We start from the raw sequence: 6,124 nt of genomic DNA, 5'->3' as shown, positions 1-6,124 counted from the left end.
CAAAGTCTTTTCTTCCTATTCTCTGTTATCCAATCAAGGTCTACTCATGCATATTAGGCAAAATATCTACTTGTTTTCCTTTCCAGTGCTTCCTGATTTCTAATTACCTTGATGCATTTGTGCAGGACCCAAAGGATGTGACAAAAATCCCATTCAATTGGAATAGAATTCCTATTTAACATCATTTCAAATCATAAAAACATTTTCAAAGACTTGGTCTAAAGTATGGGTTTAAACCCCTGGTTTAAAGCTAAAGGTCAATTAAATGACATTTGTTTTCACCTAGTTACTAAAGTTAAAAGGGGGTATGGCCATTTCTTTTTGTTTTTTTACTCAGTCTAATATTTATATAGTATTCCAAATTTTCTAACACATTTTATATACATCATCTCATTTAAACCTTACAACAACTTTGTAAGGTAGATTCTACAGATGCAAATGGCAAGTGTCCTTGGTTACACAGGGTAAGTGTATGGGGGTGGGAGGTGCATTCAGCATAGAATTTATCCCGTTTTATGGTCTGACACTAACTTCTCACATCTTAAGTTACAAACAAAAAGCAAAATGATCTAAGATGAGAAGTATTACTCAATAAGTGTAGTTCTTGGTTATTCAGCATCCAACAAGCTAGACCCCACCAAATTATACAAAAACCCAATAATTTGACTAAGATGATCAATGGATAAAATGAAACTGACCACACTGCTTTTTTCATTCAGGACATTTATTTTAACAAACAGTTGAATCTTCAAGATAAACTAGATACCGCAAAAGTTGCTTGTTTGGGTTTAGGTGTGGTTCCTTCACGGAATCCATTCCTAAAGTGGAATAGACAATTTTTAGGTGCCTAATTTGACCAGTACCAGTGGTGTTTTCGTTGCTTAGCCTCTGCACTCCAATTTCTCTTGCATTTAGCAGTATGTCCTCATTTGCCACATGCTGATTTCTGAAGATGGTAGGCCTTAGAACCACAACGACGGCACAAAGTGTGCATCTTATTCTGGCACTTACCAAACAAAGATGTCCCCATTGTCATCTTCCTCCTGCTGCTGGGACCAAAGAGAAAGGAAGAGCAGGTATGGAAATTTCAACACACCTTTGACCGATCGGGTCAAAGAGTTATATCTATTTTGCATTAGTTTTAGAAGTCTGAAACAGAAAGAAAGGGATGATTCTATTTTTAACTGTAGCTAGTCATTAATTATTAAATAGTTATTGCATGTGTGTGTGTTTATATTCTCTATTGGAAAACAGAATTTATCAGAGAAGAGACCACATTTAATTACATTTGTATCTAACTCACTGCCTAGGAGAGTGTTTTGTACTTTACACATCATGAATGTAATATGATTTTGTACATAGCATGTGGAAATATTTGCTGCCTATATCTAATTAAATGTGAGTGAGATTTCTGAGGTTGCTTTTGGGTTTGTAAGGTAGCTCATATCAAAAACACCTTCCTGGAAAAAATAATGAAATAATTATATAAAAATTATTGGTCAACCTGACCAAAAAAAAAATAACGTAGATATTATAATTCAAGAAATTATTAGATAAAACTGCTCTCACTTTTAGAATTAGTGAGTAAAATTAAAGTATAAAACATCTACAATGAATTCTTAAAAGAAATCCTATTTCAAGAAATTATGAAAGAAAACTACCTAGACCATTTGAGAGCAAAACAGAAATGGAGATAACTCACAAGTTAGCTCTTGAAAGACACCCCCAAAATGAAAACTCATAAAAGCATCATAATCAAAATCCTGAGCTTTTCAGTTTAAGAGAGAACATTTGAAACAGCCAAAAAGAGTTCTATTACTGGTAATCTCAGTTAGGAACACACAAGATTTAGTAAGTAAAACAATAAAAGAATAGAAAGAATGGAATACAGCATTCTAAGATCCAAATAATATAGCCTTAAAAACAAGAATAACTTACCCCCCAAAACTGGGATGTAAGATTTTACAGGCAATAAAAAAGAGACTTAATGGAACAGAAGACAAAGCATTCTGAATTAAAATAAAACAATAACAACAACAAAATCAGCTGACTAAAAATCTTATAATACAAATACAAGAGTCAAGGAAAACATAAAAGAGACAAGTAAAAGAGAGCAGTCACATGACACTATACAAGGAAGAAGTGCTTATCTTTTAATATAAGTATCCCTTCAGATTCTTACTATCATCATGGGTTGTAAAAGGAATTGGTTAAGACAAAACACCTAAAAATTGTGTTGTTATATTTTAGTAACCTTAAAAGATGAAAGGAAATAGAAGAGGAAAAAATACATAGGGAAGAAAGGGAAATGGGGATGAGGGGGATTATTTATAACACAATTGGGGTGTGACAGTAGAATACTATAAAAACAAAGAAGAGGTAGAAGGATCAGGTGTCAGTCTCAACCAGTGAAAGAGAATAGAACATGAAGCATCTGTGTAAAAATACATTCAGCGCTTTACAGGATTGTGTTATTTCACAGTTCCACCAATAATGCATTCATGCCTATCATTCCACAATTGCACCAACACAAAATATTGTAATTTTTGTCACCTTTTACAACTTGCAGAATGAGAGTTGATGATATATGGCTGTTTTGATCTATATTTTGCTTATTATTAATGACTTAGTTGTTAATGCTTGGTAATTACTTTTTTTTGAGAACTATTCACACCATTTAACCAAGTTATATGATTATGTTTTTTTGTTTTCCTAATGTTCAGCCATCCTTGTATGCCCATAAGAGACTCTAGGACTTGGCTAATACCCCAAGGAAGTTATGGATGAGAAAAAAGGCATACACAATGACTGCAACAATGTAAACAACAAGAACAACAACACATACACACACGCACACACAAATAAAAAATGAATATAGTAAAATTCCAAAGATTAAGCATGACTTAAATGAAGACATTTGAGAGATTACCCCTAACCTACGTCATTGAGAAGGTGGGAAGTCGACAGGTGTTGAAAAGTGCATTTTTCCAACGTTGTTCAATGTGTTAATCAGTTGCACTGATTTTTTCCCTCTCTTCTTCATATATGTATGTATATATCTTTTATCTAGCTAGTTTGCCTTTAAAAATACTATTTGTCATATAGGATTATGCTATGGAAGAGGGAAGTAATACTAGGAAGACATGTAATGAAGTAGAAAAGAAAATACATCAATAAAAACTTACTTTAAAAAAGATATTCAAGTCAAAATTTGCTCCTCTTTGTAAGACTATTGACAGATTAAGTTGGCAAAATTGTGTCACAATGTTTATTTTAAAGATGTTAAATGCTCATCAGAAGCAGAAAAGCACACATTTTCCCCCTTTCAATTTACAAGACAGATTTTGCTATTATTCAACAAGTGGGGAAAAAAAAAACTAGCTTGCTGGATTTCATGAGTCAAAAATGCATTGTTTTATTTATCATTTTAATTTCTGAAATAATGTAATGAAGTTTAAGGGTGGGTTTTTGAAAGTGTGGGATCATCTATAAAATTGTAATATCAATAATTAATATTTTATAATCACCTTGTTTTAAAATTTGTATAGATAATAATATATAATAGTACACATTATTTGATCATTACAGTTGGGATGCAATATGAGAAAAACTGTCATAGTCAAAAGAACATTGAATTTACTTTCAGGACTCTGGAGGTTCAGTCCTAGCTCTAATACTTACTAGCTCTATGACTGTCATTTTATATTATTCAATCTCAATTCTCCTTTTCTACAAAACACTGATTAAATATTCAAAGCACTTATAAGAAAGAATTGGTCTCAAAATTAGGAAGATACATTCAAGCACAACATCTGCTGTGTAGTAGCCATTGAAACATAGTCAAGTTATCTGAACTCCCAGGTCTCTGTCAATTCTGTAGAGACTTGGTAGAAAAAAAAAATAGTTTCACCTCTTCACTGGGGGTTTTCTAACTAGGAATTTCCTTCATTAGAGGAAATCATGAGGCCAGATTACATTGTTTGCAGAGTCATGGGAAAAGTACATCGCTAACTTTAAAGCAGTATCCAAATGTTAACTATTATTTGTGGTAATATAACATGCTAGAAGATAGTTGATTTCTATTGGTAAAAGCCTTTGGTATGTAATAGTTTATGTTCACCCTTGATTTATGGTATAGGAAAAATAGAAAATACAAAAAAGCTATATGCAAAATCAAATATAAAGAAAATCAAACAGAAGATGAGAAGACTATCTTTGTCTTAAGGAAATTAAACATATTTTGTGAACATTTTAGGATGCTAAAGGGAAGTATGAGACTGCCTCAAGGTATTGAAGGTTGCATTCCATACTGTTGACTTCTATAAAGTCATTGTAATTGCAACTTTACTTTGTATAGACATCTTATTTATCCTTATAAATTTTCTCAAAAACAAAACAAAACAAAATTATTTATTATGTTTCTCAGGTTCTTGGATCTCAGACCAAGATGTCAATTTCCTCATTATAATACAATGGAAAATAGCAGGGTTTGTTTGGAGGGAGGAGAATAAACATTAGTAGAACATCTACCAAAAGTTAGAAATTATGCTAAGCTCTTTACTAGTATCTCATCTGATGCTGACAAGGACACTGCATGAGAGGTGCTATTATTATACCCATTTAATAGTTAAGGAAAATGAGTGAGACAGAGCTTGTGATTTGCCCAGTGTCACACAAGTAAGAAGTGACCAAGACTATATTTGAGGTTGAGTCTTTCTGACCCAGTGGTCTATGTGCTGTGCTATCTAGCAGCATTCAAACTACTATCATGATCAACCAAACTCTGTCCTCTAATCTCCTTACTGAAATCTACTTTGTAGAATTAATTTGTAATGAATGTCTATGCCTCATGTTCACTGATTGTGTCAATTCCAAATCTTGAAAGAGTCCTAATTTAGTAATTACATCTTGATCTATTTCATTAAGCACACTGCCCAAACATATATATGCAAATACTCTTAATGAAAGGTTATATGAAAATCAGACTTGCCTATACAAAGTAATCAGCCTTTGCATCCCATTACTCTATCCATTGGCCTCTCATGCTCATATTCTGATATATCTTCATTTCTATTTACATAGCCTTCCATTTATTAGAGAAGGAATTCAACGTTTCTACAAGGAAATGGATACTAAGAATTTCTTGGAGCTTTTTGTCAGCTACAAAGAAATAAGACGAAGAGATGAATAATCCATATTCACAAAATTTAACGAGACTGAGGAGGTCCTACTTATCAAATACAAAAATAGTGATTTGTTTTGTTTTGCTGAGGTAGAAACACAGAGTCAAATCATACACTTTCATAATCAGTTCAGGGCATTTGCATGCATGATGTATGTACATATGTGCACACATGCCTATATGCATGTGTGTTTGTGTGTGTTTATTCACCTACCCTGGTGCAATTGGTTGGTGATGGGGAAAGACATATTTGCTTATAATTCATATGTTGTTCTATGTATTTCTTTTGATGTCAAGATAGATTAAGTTAAATCATATTGATTGACTTTATTATATAGTTCCTATGAGGTAAAGGTGAAGCCTTAGACTAGACAAATTTAGGAGTAAATTTGATTTTATAATTATCTGATCGAATGTTTCTTGAGCAGCTAGATGGGAGAGTGGATAGAGCTCTGAGCCTGGATTAAAGAAGACATGCATTCAAATCCAGTCTAAGATACTCATTAGCTCTCTGACCATAAGCAAATTTCTTAACTTCTTTCTGCCTTAGTTTCCCACACTATAAAATGGAAATAATAATAATAGAACCTACCTCATAGGGTGTCTGCAGGGACCAAATGGTATAAAACACTTAAATTAGCTCAAAGTATTATATAAAATCATTATTATTACTATTAATGTGATAGTGCCTATTATGTGTAGCATAAGACACATATTCACAATATTTTAGGCTACTGTATTTTCGTATTTATTAGCTTCAAAAATTTAATAGTCCTGCAATTTCATTAATATGAGTACTCCAGTCAATATGGCTTCTTGCAACACATTCATCATTTGTTCCTTTAAGAAAAATAATTAATCAACTTATTTATTAATTTATTTTTAGTTTTGAACATTTACTTCAGTAAGATCTGGAGTTCTAAATACTCTCCCCCTCTTCCC

General features: G+C 32.5%; 1 pseudogene; it reads right to left on the bottom strand.

The window, feature by feature from the left end:
- Positions 1–748: 748 nt before the first annotated feature.
- LOC138146747 (large ribosomal subunit protein eL37 pseudogene) lies at positions 749–1,036 on the bottom strand (annotated as a pseudogene).
- Positions 1,037–6,124: the final 5,088 nt, after the last annotated feature.

This window comes from Petaurus breviceps, unplaced genomic scaffold (assembly GCF_028583685.1).
Source record: "Petaurus breviceps papuanus isolate PSGF00001 unplaced genomic scaffold, PetGlider_PUasm1.0 90769, whole genome shotgun sequence".
Lineage (NCBI taxonomy): Eukaryota > Metazoa > Chordata > Mammalia > Diprotodontia > Petauridae > Petaurus > Petaurus breviceps.
The sequence above is the reverse complement of the archived record's forward strand: the minus strand, read 5'-3'. Positions and strand labels throughout refer to the sequence as shown.